The sequence below is a fragment of the Oryzias melastigma genome, linkage group LG5, assembly GCF_002922805.2.
Source record: "Oryzias melastigma strain HK-1 linkage group LG5, ASM292280v2, whole genome shotgun sequence".
In the NCBI taxonomy this organism is placed as follows: Eukaryota; Metazoa; Chordata; class Actinopteri; order Beloniformes; family Adrianichthyidae; genus Oryzias; species Oryzias melastigma.
In genome coordinates, this window is record NC_050516.1 from 30,488,201 (window position 1) to 30,503,747 (window position 15,547).

Genomic DNA, 15,547 nt, shown 5'->3' on the forward strand with positions numbered 1-15,547 from the left:
CTTAAATATTAGCTAAAATCCAAAATAGCCTTAAATTTCTCAGTAATCTAAACTAGTCAAAAATGTTAGCCTGTTGCTAAAATATTAGCTAAGCTCCAAATTAGCATTAAAAAACCTCAGTAAATTAGCCAGAAAGCTAGCACATTGCTTAAAAACTAGATTAAACTCCAAAATAGCCTAAAATTCCTAGATAAACTAAATTAGTCAAAAACGTTAGCTTGTAGCTAACATATTAGGTAAACTCAAATATCGGTTACCTTTCATTAATCACGTAAAATAACTTTAAACAGCTGTCAGCTTTGCTGTTCTAAACCATAGAATATATAAACCAGAAGTCACTCTGCAGACTCGCCGTTTTGTTTGACATCACGTGAAAGGGTCTATCACATCACAGTATAATAATATTTTGGACCCTAAATTTGCTTCAATTTTATTTTGAAATTAATTAGGTTTAATGAAAGACTGAATCAAACACACAGTTGACAGATGCTAATCTCCAGCTCAAGGACCATTAACATGGTGAAGATGGGATGCAGAGATGAAAGGAACCAGAGGACAAAAAAAACAAAAGAAATTTGAGAGGAGTAATAATCATAAAAATAGCTTTTGATTAAATAATGTAAAAGATTGAGAATCAACTAAATTATATATGGTCATAGCCTGAATTGCATTACATAATTGATGCACGGAGTCGTACATTATGCAGCAACTGTCAACATGTGAAATATGTTTGAAAAAATAATACAAGTGTGATTCTTGAACCACTTAATGGCAAAAAGAAAGGAGGGTAGCTGTGGGACAACGCCGGTGTCATGTCTGGACTCACACAAATCATACCGCGTCTGTGTTTCTCCCCGTTCTTCTATAATCAGATGCGCAATTGAAGTGTCAGAGAGAGTGTTAGGATGCCTTTGGGGGTCTCCGCTCCTTAAGGGTGGAAAACATTAGAATGTCAAATGTCGCAGTGCACATTACAAACGCCTCATAAAACTATTAGGGGAGTGCAAAGGCGGACTGCGTAGAGTGGCGAGTAGTTTGGGCTTCTTTGATTGTTCAAGGTTGTTTCATGAAGCTCAGTGTGATCCCATTAGGACAAAGAAATAATGGCTTTCATGCGTCTGTAGCTATCAACTATCTTGTCAAACATCCAGGTTATATAATGAATGTAACTGACAGGCGTAGTATGAATAATAACTCACTGCTTCATTTTACATTTTTTAAGATCCCCACAGCGCATGGCGTGCGGGGAGGCCAAGTGTTGCTATAGAGGAGGAAATTGAGTTTCATCAAGGGCTGCGATGCCACGTCGAAATTACAAGTGCAAACACTCATCCGATGAAGAACTCATATTGTTTTTAATATTTTTGTATTAAGAGCCATCGCACGGAGGTAGTCACCCATTTGTTTTGCTATACTGTCAGTTAAATTGAATTCATTGAAAATTAAAAACACACACACACACAGTGGAGAACTTACCTACTTTTTATTTAATCTACAAGCCAGGTTTATATTGTGGTGGATCTCACAACAGCTGCAAGGCAAAGTTATACAAGAATAAAAAAAAAATGGTCATCCTTTTGCGCCGAATCACTTGATGATTAAGGCGGGTATTGATTTCCCTAAAGCATACAGTAAAGGATGGCCCATTTGCTTTTTATTTCAATTTTTTTTTAGATTTTTTACGCAACCCCTGCCCCCTATCCCCACCCACAGGCGTGAATCATGGAGTAGAAACACTTTTGGTTGCCAAGTAAAGCTGTTTTAAATTCTGCGGCAGTAGCTTGTGCTTATGGACTTTTATCCCCAGATTTTCTATCACGTGTGGGTCAAGTACCATGAAAGTAAAATAATAAAAAAAAAGGAGGTAATTTTAGATTTTGTACTGTAACACTCTTAAGGGATTATAAAAAAAAAAAGAATTGAGATTCTGTGTTGCAAGGGACACAGGATATAGGGAATACTCCGAGACACCATGTGTTCTCTGTTTCTTGTGGTTGAGTTCGGGTATGTTTAATTACATTTTTGCTCCCTAATGTCTTGTTGCTCTGCCCACAAACTGTAAGGATGTTTGTTCTTGGGTGGCCACTGTGTCCAACATGGCTGTTACAGCACAGAAGCAGCCTCCATGCGGCTCCTCTGCTTATCAAATAAAAAAAAAATATACATTGTTTCCAATAAAATCCCACCAGACCTCAAGAAAGCAGCAAATATCTAAAGAGCCAGTTTGAACTAACTAGTGTGACTTTGTTAAGGCAATTTTCACAATTTAATCCTAAGAAAGGACGAAGGCGGTGTGAGAAAGATTGCACCTTTCTCAGACCACATGAATACACATTTTCTTCAAGCTGCTGTTTTAAGCTTGAAAATCACACACAATTTACCATAAGACTTTGCTTCATTATAGGTTTTATAATCTCCTCTTTCCTAATTGTGGCTGTTTTAATTTTTTTTTTTTCAATAGGAAACCAAATATAACTTTTTTATGGCCTCACCACTGTGTCAATTGAGAACTTTTCTGCACATTTTCACTTCCAAAATGGAAAACTAGAAATTCTGATGAGGAGAATTCAAGCCAGATTTACCAAGAGGCCATCTGTTTATAATGGTGTGTTCTTCAGAACAAGCTCAAAGCACAAATAAAATTGGATTTTGTTGCAACTATACATATAAAAATGATTTTTTGAATATTACTTTATCCTGGAGTGACATAGTGTTTGTTACCAGTTCTGCAGGGTATCCTATTTAAAAATGACCAGGTACTATTCATCATTGGAACCCCTTCAACTGTGAGAGACAGAATTACATTTTTTTTTTTTTTGCAATATTGTGAGATCTCATCTCACGGGGTTCAAATGATCTAGAGAACAATAAGGAAACAGCTCAGAACTACATGGGGGAACTGGTCAATGACCTGGAGAGAGCTGGGAACACAATAACAGTGGTTACTATTAGTGACACACTATGTTGTCATGGATTCAAATCGTGCTGAGCTCCAAAGGTTCTCCTGCTTAAGCCAGCACATGTCTAGGTCCATCTAAAGTTTTTACCATCCAGAGGATTAGGATAATATGGGGTCAGGTGAGACCAAAATAAAAATCTGTGTAAAAACACTACTCAAGAATGCAATACCTACTGTGAAGCACGAGGGTGGAAATATCAGGCTTTGTGCAAAGGGGGCTGAACTAGGGGTGTGCCAAAATATCGATATTGCGCTATATTGCAATATTTAGCCCTATGAGTGATTCTCAATGGGTTTTCACCAAGTATTGATCTTTTATTTCGTTAGAAGAGGCACTGCTGTTCATGTTTACTATTGTTAACACTGAATTTTACAGATAATTCGAATTCAGTTGGTGTCGATGCTTGTTAAAGACATAGTATTACTGATTTCAGCAATGTTGCACTAAAGTGTCTATTATTTGTTTCACAAAATAAGACACAAGATATGTTTTATGATTGTGTTCAAGCTAAAAAAAAAAATAAACGGGGATATATTTTTCCCCAAAATATGTGTTGTTCTGTATATTGTGAGTTATTCGAGATGATTTTTACCAATTATTGCAATATCGTGAGACATGTATCGCATCGTATCGTGAGATACCCAGTGATTCTCAGCCCTAGACTGATCAGTATGAAGGAAAAGAGATTTTGGGCAAAACCTCCTCCCATTAGTGAAAGCATTGAGAAAGAAATGTGGCTGATCATCGTGTTGACAATGATCAGCCACGGAAGAAGTAGGAACACAGAAGGGGAAAAAAAATCAAGATTTTGGAGTGTTCTACCCAGTCTCTGGACCTCAATCCAATAGAGAATCAGTGGAAGGAGTTAAATGTCTGTGTTGTCCAGCAACAGCCCCAAAACATCACAACTCTCGAGAAGATCTGAATGAAAGAATAAACCAAAATAGGAGCTGTCTGATTAAAACCTACAGGAAACCTTTTTTTGTATGTTGTTACCAACCAGTGTTACATTACAAAGTTCTGAGGTAAATTTAGTCATTGAACAAATACTTGTTTTCTGTAAAAATCACACAAAGTGATTTGCTAGGTTCCTTATTTACATTCTGTCCCTCACGGTTCTAGTGTACCTACGATAAACACTACAGACCTTTCTCATATTTCTAAATTGGACAACTTGAAGAAATTGGCTATTGCCCAATATTTTTAGCCTTTCTCTACATCACAAAACACTAACCAGGTGTCCATAGTTCAGATACTATCCTAGAACCCTGATGAATACTTTTAAATGTCCTTCTCGAAACCATTCTGTCCTGTGTCTGTATTTGTCAGGAGAACAGGTTCTAGTGGTTGTAGCTCTATCGACAGCTCACTGACTAGAGCTTACACTAAACAGTTCCCCTGTAAATATCCTCAGGATAAACAACATACGATTGTTTTACCTTATCTGATTAGATTGACCATTTTAGACTCCTACCATTAGCAAAAAGCGGTATGATGCCCACTTGCATATTAGAGTCCAAACTGTTCCCTGGAGATCAGCACTAAAGAATTGGGACACCCAACAGTTTTGCACCCAGTAATGAGAATGTGGAATTGAGTTCATAAGTGAGCAAGAACTGGTTTTGGAGCAGGGGCTATGAATAATAGTATCCCCCTGCTGACATTTATGACAGTCCATTTTGATTTTTTTTTTTTTTACTGTGAAGAGTCATCTGCTCATTCATACCAAAAAAAGGGCTGCCTTTGCTAACAGCACAAGGACCTTGGCATTTTTTTTGTCTTTAACATTTTTTCAAAGCTGGTAAAAAGGCTCTTCATCAAAGTCCTAATGACTGCAGTTTGACAGAAAGTGACCTTGATGTGAATACCAATACATAACAACAGGGTGAACTTGCTAGGACATCTACCTGTAGGAAAGATAACAACTATCTTGAATGTCTTTCATTTATTAGTAAGTGAAAAATGCTAAACAGTGTTTAGTCTTTTTCCAGATTGAAGGGCAGCAATGAAAACTTCTCTAACATCTTCTTGGCACCATGTCTGAGCTCTTGGTTTCCCTTTGGGGATCAATGGAATGTTTTTAAATTCAAATAAGCCCAACTAATTGAATTGAATGCTCCAAATCAGCAATCTGCCAAGATTCCCACTTTCATGGTGACGCTCACACCTGCAAACTATCTTCAGATCAAATGCATTTGATTAGCAGCACCTGAAGAGGAGCTCTAATCGAAGCTCTGGGTGTACCGAGCTTTTCACCAACTGGTTCTTTATTTTGGTATAACCTTTTGTTTAAGAGTGATTGAAATAGAGGAAATTAGAAGCTGAAATGGGACATTTGAGGCTCAGACATTTTCTTTGAAGTCGAAGTACTGATGAGGAATTAATTATTACAAAAGTGTCTCATATTTTATGACATGGATCAAACTGTTCATGAAATAAGTGAGCATAACAAACACCGAATTAGGGCTTCCACAATGATTATTTTAATAGTCGACTAATCACTGATTATTTTTTTTCGATCAGACGACTAATCGGATCATTCGTAAACTGGATGTAAAACACACGTCTTTACCGTCGTTAGCTTTAAATGTGAAGTGTTTAAGCTATATGCCAACTAAAAATAAACACAATTAAGACAATAGTTTATTAAACCTTAAATGAATTATGCAGCTTCTATCCTTCATTTGTTTCCGGCATTAAAACGAGAGTTAAATCAAATGAGGGTAGCATCTGAAACAAAGGAACTAAACAAATAGTTATCTATTAAGATTAATCTGTAAATAGTGCAAGGATTTCCCATTCTACTGCTACAGGTATTGCATTGCTGTCAAATGAACAGTTTCTAAATATCCATGAGTTTTTATTTTCCCTCTCTGCTAAAATCCATAAAACAGAGCTTGTAAATGATTTTCACCCAAGACCAGAAATGAGGGAAACTGATGAAGTTTAATAGCATGAATGACTGATAAAGTTTAGTAAAGTCCTTTCCCAATTAAAAACATCTGAAAGAGCTAAATAATAATAATAATAATATGAATAAAAACACCCTTTACCACATTTTCAAATGAAACTAAAACTCTCAATTGCTTCAGAATTTACCTTCAAATAGACGATTTTGTTGTACTTTGAGAAAAAGGCTCCAGCTAGCATCTTTAACTGATACAAAAAACATTTTTTAAACCTGGATCATAACATCAAATACATCTGCCAAACTGTTAAGATTCAAAACACAGTGATAATAGCAGTAAATGTTGTGGCAGGTTAAAGTTTACATCCACAGCTCCTTCACTAACATCTGCTCTCTGCTGTGTTTATGTCACTGAGCAGAAAGCTAGCGTTAGCGCTGTTTATTCTAGCTGGGCTTTCTCTGGCCCGTACGACCAAGAAAAAAGTTCAACAGTGACGCCATAGATTAAGAAAATTATGTGCGAACTCACTTACACTTCTTAAAAAAAAAAAAAAAAAAGTGTGACCGACAATAAGATTTAGGCTCTTAAAGTAGCTAGAAACAAGCTAGCAAAACAATGCAGCAATGTGCATCTTGACCACACATTTTACATCAGATTTTGTGCAGGTTGAACGTGAATATGTGCGATTACATCCGCTATCTTTTAAAACACGAAACATTAATAAAAACATACATCGAAGAACCAAACTAGCATGCGACTCTTGAATTGCTAGCACCCACTTTAGCACACAGTTCACGGTTCCCAGCCTGATTTCTCTATTAAAATGTGATTCCTGTCCTGTGATGATTCCTCTCCATCGGATTATTTTGTTGTCAAGGTTTTTGAAGTCGATTGCAAAACACTGCCTTTCCTTTTATTACTCTTTCGGACCTCTGTCATTCATTACTCGAGGAGACTCGATCCATAATGATGGTGCATGTCTGTCACGCCGTATGTCACGTGACTTCCAATCCAGTAATATATGTCATGGATTACAAGAAAGAACACCGGGGAGGAGGAGGAGCAGCTCGGATTCAAAGTCACAGGCAGTCAACAAGCTCTTGCCTTCTCGCTCTTGCAGCTTTTCGTAGATCGTGATAAAACAATCTCTCAAAAATGACAGATCGTCAGCTTTGGGGATCGCAAGATGGTTTTATATCGTCATATCGCCCACCCCTACTACTGCGCATGTGTGTCAAAGACAATAAGTGTGTTTGAGACCATGCAGGTGGACGCAGCGCTGCGCAGATCGCCTGAATTGCAGTGCATGCTGGGTAGTTTTTGCTCTGACGTCACAAGTCAATCATCATAAAAATGTTGTGAGAAATAGACTGGTGCAAGGCACCTAACTAGGCGAGTGCAGCTGGAAATCTGGTGCTGTGCTGACTCCAAGCCGCCTTGATGACTACAAAACCCAATGCATTGAGGGAAACGGTGTCCTGACTGTTCTTGTAGTTCGCCTTTCTAATTGGTGCCTTTCCCCGCCCCCGCTTGCAGCTGCCTGAAGTCGGCGACGATCCAAGCGAGGCGCAAATCATCTCAAACTCACCTAATGGCAGAAATGGCAATAGGAAGCCTCTGCAGCAGTTTTGAGACAAAAAAAACAAAAAAAAAAACAATTGACTATTAAATTAGTCTTCGACTCTTTTAGTAGTCGACATAGTCATGACTGATCAACTATTAAATTAGTCGTCGAGTCTTTTAATAGTAGACATAGTCGTGACTAATCGACTATTAAATTAGTCGTTGAATCTTTGATTCGTTGAAACAGTAGACATAGTCAGGACTCTTTTAGTAGTCGACATAGTCGTGACTAATCGACAAATCATGACACCCCAACACCGAACAAATAATGATCTCAAGGCTCCATCTTTAAAGCCTGATGACAAAATGAACTTACCTTGCTGGTCACTTTTTTATGCACTCAAAATGATTTAATCCATTTTTTTTGTTGAACCCAAAGAAAAAAGAAGATGCATAAAGAAAACCAAACGCTTTAGACACCAACTGCCTGCAAGATAAAGTATAAAAAAGTAGATTTTGAAGGTAGATTGAATGGTTTTAATATAATCCAAAATTCCGGTTATGCAATCTGCAGCCCATGGAAAGAGGATTTACAGTAAGTACCAGTGCAGGCTTTTAGGCTTTTGTTTGTTTGAACTACTGCATAATGTCTACCACTGATAATGATTTGAACATGATGTCAAAGCTGTATTATCTTCTAACCCTCATTACACTGGAATCTTTTCAGTTTTTTGGTCATTAAAAGGAAAAATGATGCAAATGTCCAACCAACTGTGCAAACTCTAAGGTTTCTTTCATTAAGCAAAATAGGAAAAACCAAATGCGGGGACTGATGATGTTTTAAAAAGGCACACAACCCTTTAAAGCTGTTCAGATTCTTTGGTTGTGATGCAGGTATGAGAGCCGAAAGATAACAGACAGCGGAGGGAACGGTTGTAATTTCAAAGGATTGTTTCATTCTTGACATGCTACTTTCTTTTCACCATGGATACCGAAAGGTTTGCTGTAGGTTTTACAGAGACTTGGTCTGCAGTGCTACAAAATACAATTATTTTTACAATAATAAAAAAGTGAATCAACTATAACATTGTTAGAGATCAGTTCTGATTTTCAACAGTGCATCTCTCTAATAATATTCCAACTCTCCAGCTGTTTTTAGGTGACCCATCCATTTCCTAAGACCTTATTAGCTTCCTACGGTTTAGGATCGCATGGGGGCTTGAGCCGATTCAAGCTGTCATTGTCAAGAGGCAGGGGACCCTTTTAAAAGGTTGTAACTTCATAGAAACTAACAAGACAAACTGTGCATGCTCATACTTACTCCTGCAGACCATTTAAATCCCATATAAACCTCAATTGCATGCTTTTAGCCTGTGAGAGAAAGTCTGGGAGCTTGGAAAAAGCCTAAAAAGCCACAAATGCACCGGTCCCAGCCAGCACGAGAATTACAGGAACCTCCGAGCTGAGTTTTGAGTGGGTCTTTATGCCTTATAATTCATGTCGCACATCTATATTTCCCCCTTTGGGGATTGTTAAGGTAATATTCAATTAAATACCACCTATTGTTCAATGGAGACATACCTCTTTAATAGGGGTCAGTGTCTTAGGCCCATTGTACAAACATTTTGGAGTCAACCTCATTAATCAAGGAGTTCCTGGTGTTCTGAAAAAGATAAAGAACCAAACTTAAAAGAATTGGTGAGTTCATGTATTGATGAATTGCACTTGATCTGCAGGAGAACAATCAGGTTTGGTGTTATTGTCATCCAAGGTGGTGTTTTGCCGTGTGTGGTGGGGTAGTGCAGCCTGGAGAATGGTGGAGAAGGTGCCCACGAGGCTTTGTGGGCTTTGAAAAGGTAGGCATTTTGGAGAGGAAGCAGATGGCCCACATTAAAAGCAAAGGGCCCTTGTGACTGTCCTCAATGGCCCTGTAGAGAACTAGGTAATTAAATGAAAAATTTAATCAGATCTTTCAAATTAAATGTCCAGCTGGATAGTTCTGCATGAACACCACCGACTACGCGTTTACCTGGGGGAGTATCACCAGAAGATGCATAATTCTCCAATCTGCACACACTTACACAAGATGATAGTCTATTCCAGGTGATGATTACCGCTGAAGTATTCCATTCACAATTGAGCCAGCAGGAGGCAAAGGGGCATCATGTGTGGCCACAGAGGGGTCATTTTAATAATGGGAGCTGGGAGAAAGCAACAAATGACAATGGGAGGGGATGGGCAAAAAAAAAATCTCTGATTTAAAGGCCCACTCCAATGAAAATTGTGTATTTTGGTGTTTTTAATACGTTTCTGAGGCATTTTTCTCATGATGGAGGACATATATAAAGAAAAGCGAGTTTCTGAGTATTTCCTTATACAGATTGTTGTGAATCAGGAGCAGATGAAAAAATGCTGTTGGAAAAAGCTTGTATCTGTGACATTGGTGCCACAATCGGTGGACCACAAACTCCAATGCATCCACTTGCAGGCAAATAGATCCATGTGCGTCTTTGTTTTCCTCGTCTGAGCTTGAATGTGGCTCATAACTGTACTGCTGGACAGCTCCCAAATTTCTTGTCATTTTTGTTGCACCGGTAATGTTAGGTTAGGGTTGGGAGGAGCTGTAAGTTAGCGTGAGACGGATGGATGATGGGATGTAGGGGCAGGCTTATTTCACACCAACTTTTTTTTTTTTTTTTTTACAAATTAGACATAAAATTGGAATTATATATGTTAACATGTAAAGACAAAATAAATGAAATGTAAGCATTAGTAAAAGATAAAAAGAAAAGAAAAAAGAAAAATTATACCATAAAACAATGAAACAATATAAAATAAAAACAGTGTACATACACACATTTAAAAAAAACGAAACATTTCTAACTGTACTCAGAAAGCTAAATTAAATTGAAAGGCAGAAATAAATTAATTAATTAATAAATTAAAGAGTAAGGGAAAAAAAATCACATTAGAACAGAGAAACAATTGAAATGTTTCGTGGCATTCTTGTTTTTTTTTTTCTTTTTAAGAGATTCACAAATTAAATGTAACTCATTTAAAAAAAATGGGAATCCCTTCGAAAAGACATATGTGAATAAAAGAATATACTAAAAATAACTGAACAAAAGTCAGAATTTTCTTTTCTTTGTCAATACAACCAAATTGAATATGTAAATAACAAAATTGTATTTTTTTTAATTAATCATAAAATTGATGCTTTTGGGTTTCAATGCCATTTATACGTATTTGACATATATGCTCCTGTTCTTGGCCGTGGACCACGCCTCTGGCTCGTCTTGGCTGTGAACCTCGCCCCCACCTGTCCCCCAGTTCAGAGGACAGGAGATAAACAGTTTATTTTAGTCTGCTTGGTTTAGATTAGCAACCAGCTATTGTTTATGCTTTATGGCTGACTTTCTGCTTCTGTACAATTACTGGTATGAAGCCTGATGTCTGTCTATAAGCCTGATGAGACATTTTCTTTGTAATAATGGGCTATATCAGGGCTCTTTGGTTTTGAAGATAAATGCAAACAATTTGATTTAAAAATTGATATGTTGTTTTGATTATTTTGTCCTAGTTTATTTAGTTTTGCCATTTATTTTTAGAATTTTAACATGTCAGGTAATTGAAAAATGATGGTAAAGGATTTAAACTACTTTCAGAGTGGTTAATTGATTTTTTTAAATATATTTTTTATATTTGTATTCATGTTTTTGTTTAGATTTTACACTAATGTTGTCAAATTTATTAATGATAGCAATAAGAGAAAAAAAGATAAAGGTTCACCGAAGTCATAATAAAAAAGGCAATACTTGACTTGACCTTCTAACATTTCTAGTTTAGCTGGAGAATCTTAACTGACACAAAGTATGCTTTATTTTGAAAGGATCCTATATGTGCAGCTGTCAAAAGTACAAGAAGCTAAAATAATTAAAATAGCATACAATATATACAAAAAATATTCAATTATTTTAATATTCAAGTGCTACATTTTGTAATCAAATTGCTTAATGGACTCCATCCATCCATCTTCTTAGCTGCTTCTTCCCTTTCGTGGTCGCGGGGGTGCCGGAGCCTATCCCAGCTACTGAAGGGCGAAGGCGGGGTTTACCCTAGACAGGTCGCCAGTCTATCGCAGGGCCACATTCACCCTTACATTCACATTTACACCTAGGGGCAATTTAGAGTCACCAATCAACCTATGAGGCATGTTTTTGGACGGTGGGAGGAAGCCGGAGTCCCCGGTGAAAACCCACGCATGCACGGGGAGAACATGCAAACTCCACACAGAAAAGTCCCAGCCGGGATTCGAACCGGGGCTGTCTCGCTGTGAGGCAAGAGCGCTAACCACTGCGCCACCGTGCAGCCCTAATGTGGACTACTCCTGAGCGGGATACGAACCCATGACCTTCTGAATGTGAGTCAGCAGCCATAACCACTACACCGTCTAGCGGCCTTAATGAACTCAAAAATATTAAATAATTTGTATTTTTCTAAACATTGAATGGACCTCTTTCATTTTTGGCAGAGGGGAAATAAAAACATATGTGATCTAATATTAGAAGTATCACTTTTTGAAAAAAAGATGGGGATAGAGTTTTTCTTCTGATAGGTAGAGGGAATAGTTTATACGTCTTTCACACCAACTCGGAGGCAAATTAGTGCAAAAGGTATATCCAAGAAGATGATGAAAATTTTATGTAAAGAGAGACATAACTTCTTTTTAACAGAACTATGAATAAAAACATGCAGGACTATTATTCCAGAATAAATCAACTTAAACCTTAAATAACTTTCAATATTTTACTTTCCATAAAAATATATTTTGTCAAAATTGTACAAGTTAGAAATAAGCACAAGATAACATCGGGCCACTAATAACAATTAGATAAAATGATCAGGAGGGCCGGATCTGGCCCCTGGGCCTTGACTTTGACTCGTGCTGTAAACAGATAGCTGTTATGGGTGATAGAAAGAGGGGTGGGGTTCCTCCAAACCAACAATTCCGTCGGTCAGAGTTGAATTTCTGATAAACTTCTGCCACTCCACACAAACTGTTTTTTTTTTTTTTTTTGAAAACTTAATAATTGCAAGACCAACAGGAAACACTTTCACAGTAGATCAATAGATGATTGGAGAGGGACAATAACTAGGACTACTTCTTTTCAAATCCTGGCTCTAGACAGCAACAGTTTCTACTGTGGTTTCATGGAAAACTCGATCAGAAGATGCAGCTGAATGTAATCTGCATGATGACTTGACAGCCTCACATTCGTTTTTTTCTTTTCCTGTCACAGCACCTTGGAAGGCAGGCAGCCTGCAGGTCCGTTCCATTCCGTTCCGTGTCATTTTGCATTGAGCAAACCGTGGCCCCGCCCCCGTGCTGCCCCCGCCCCGCGCTGCCTGGCTCCCTCTGACGCGCAGCTTGTCCGGTAGGATGGGACCAGCAGTAGCCACACAGCCCCGCATGCCTGACCGCTAGACTACTTCCTGGATCAAAGAATGGGACGTTTCCAGCACCAACCTCCGTCTCGCTGATAATTACTTCATAATGACCACGTGCAATCAATAATATTCGACCACTTCTTTTTTTTTTCCTTCTTCCTCCCTCCTGTAGTTAATGACAGCGATTGATTGCCGATTGACCCCCTCCAGACTTGGGGAATGTCGCTTTGTGGAAGCCCGCTGCAGCAGTCGCGGAGGAGTCCGACCACAGTTGTGGCAGCGCCGCGTTAACGCTCCCGTTCCTCGAAGCAAAGAGCCGCTCGCGTCTCCTCAGACACGAGGCGAGGAAACGCGTCTATCTTTGTGACTGTATCCTGTGACCGCCAAAGCACTACTTTGATGCTCTGCCTTCGAGCTCGCCGTGCCAACTTCGTCTCAGCTTCGGTGATGTGTCTGTGATTCTTCTTCACCAAGAAGAAGAAGAAGAAAACGGCGCACGAACTTAATCACCCGTTGCCTTCTTTCTTCCTTTCTTTCTTTTTTTGATTTTTTCCCCCCTTCTCCTCTCTCTCGATGAGTAGTCTAACATGCGGAGAATACGGGAACCGAGTTACTGGTGGATTTTATCCCTAATGTTTTTAACGTTGCCCAAACACAAAGCGTGTCAGCCTGGTAAGTACTTCCAAACAAGTGTTCGCTGTCATTTGTATCTATTGTTGCATTGGAAAGAGGGTTAAAAAAATGTGGATCTGTTTTTGCTCGACGAAGCGAGAGATTTTCCCCCGGAGGTAACGCTTACTTGAATTCCTGACGGATGCGGGGCCGATAGCGTCCGTTTTCCCGCTTAGCCGCCGTGATTTGCCCGCATGGTATCGATTAACTATCGCAAACTACCCCTGCGTCGACGTCACGTAGGCTGTTTAGCTAGGACTAGTTGTGGTCACGCGGCACTTTGACCTTTTCCCCTGTTAGCTTCTCCCATCGACTGTTAAACAACGATAGAGGGGGGTAAAAAAAAAAGGGGGGGACATTTCTATCACTTTAAAACAACTCACGGTATCCTCCAGGAATTAGCCGGGTTACACAATCCGCTCAGACTAGTTCTGCGCGGTGACTCGACGTCCCAAGTTGAGTGGAGTCGGGATTAGTGTAGTTCGGTCCGGTTCAGGTGGTTGTATAATTGATTTTTAGGCGGAGCGGGAGAGCGGCGCGATAGTTCGGGCTTGTCTATATGAGGGGTGATTCATGCCGCTGGAGTCCTTTTTGACATTGCTCAGAAATATGTGCCCCATAAGATTACATTAGGACGTTCATTTTTTATTAGTATTTTATAGCAGTTTCAAAAAGCATCTGTTTCCCACCCTTTTAATGACATTTCCCATGGCCTGTTCTTTATTTATATGCTAGATGATTTAAGATGGTGTCAGAATATTGCATCTGTAGCTTGTGGTTACACTAATTAATTTAGTTTGGGTCTTTTAATCATAAAACATTTGGGGCCAAACGTTGATACTAGACTAAAATAGTGTGAGAAGCATCTGTATATCTAGAACAGGGGTGTCAAACTCAACCGCACAGGGGGTCAAAATCAAAAAACACTCCTTAGGTCATGGGCCAAACATGATAAACATTTATTGAACACTCTAAAACTACATTTTTAAAACTTAATCAACTTAAACCTTGAATAACTTTAATTATTCTACTCTCCAAAAAATATATTTTGTTAGTTATAAAAGTTTAAAATAAACTAAACATTAAAAGAAAAATAAAACGGCCAAATATCTTCACTTTTACGTCATTTTATATGAAAAATTATACTTAAATGCAAAAGATTTTGATCTCCAAAGATTATGTCCTGTTAAAATCATACAAATGTGAACATGCTGCCAAAAAAAGAAAAAAAAAGTCTAGAAAATAAAAATAAAATAGGGAAATTGATAACAATAGAATACAATGATCTGGAGGGCTGGATACAATTACCCGGAGGGCCAGATCTGGCCCCTGGGCCTTGACTTTGACATGTGTTTTCTAGAGAAACTAAAAAAAAAAAAAAGCTTTTTCCTTTTGAAATTTAATGCTACATGGACACTTTAATTTCCAAAGTAGAATAATTTTGAATCAGCTTGATCATAACATGAAATTGGAATAGTCAACATACGTAAAATAAAATTAAGTATTTTACTGTAATTAGCATCAAAGTGAAAAAAAGAAAAGAAAAAAACACCTGTTATAAATTACATTCAAGATAATATAAGACGATCAAGCTTAAGTAAAACGTAAAGAATGCAAACAAGAATGTGCATTTACCCCAAGTTGATTTAAAAATGCACTCTATTTTAACTCATTTGGAATGCATAAAGAGCATATTTCTTTGACTACATCCGTAGTTATAAGCCTAAGCTTTTTATTTTATGTTGCCTTTTAAGAACTAAATCCCTTTTCCTAAATTCTGTTCTAGCAGATGAATGTCAATTTCTCAAATCTCTTTGTTAAGAAGCTCGGTAGTCTTGAATGAAATTTGAAATTGGAACATAACCCCTGAACAATGGTTTCCTTGTCTGTTCAGCTGTTAGATTTCAGCTCTAGCTCAGCGCTTGATTTCCAGGTTAAAGCTTTGCAGATGCGTCCTTCTTGCTCCCTCGCAGACATAATTCCTACCCAAATTTG

The 15,547-nt window shown here is 38.2% G+C and overlaps 1 protein-coding gene and 1 long non-coding RNA gene across 2 annotated transcripts in view; one reads left to right on the forward strand and one right to left on the reverse strand.

Moving 5' to 3' along the window:
• LOC112145657 overlaps positions 1 to 14,450 on the reverse strand; it is a 72,848-nt gene extending 58,398 nt beyond the window's left edge. The window contains exons 1-2 of the long non-coding RNA XR_002919114.2: positions 13,680 to 14,450; positions 9,014 to 9,095 (exon numbers count right to left, since the gene is read on the reverse strand). This is a non-coding gene — a long non-coding RNA (uncharacterized LOC112145657). The remainder of the gene's footprint in view (positions 1 to 9,013; positions 9,096 to 13,679) is intronic.
• ca16b (carbonic anhydrase XVI b) overlaps positions 1 to 15,547 on the forward strand; it is a gene marked incomplete at its 3' end in the record, with an annotated part of 200,395 nt that overhangs the window by 147,415 nt on the left and 37,433 nt on the right.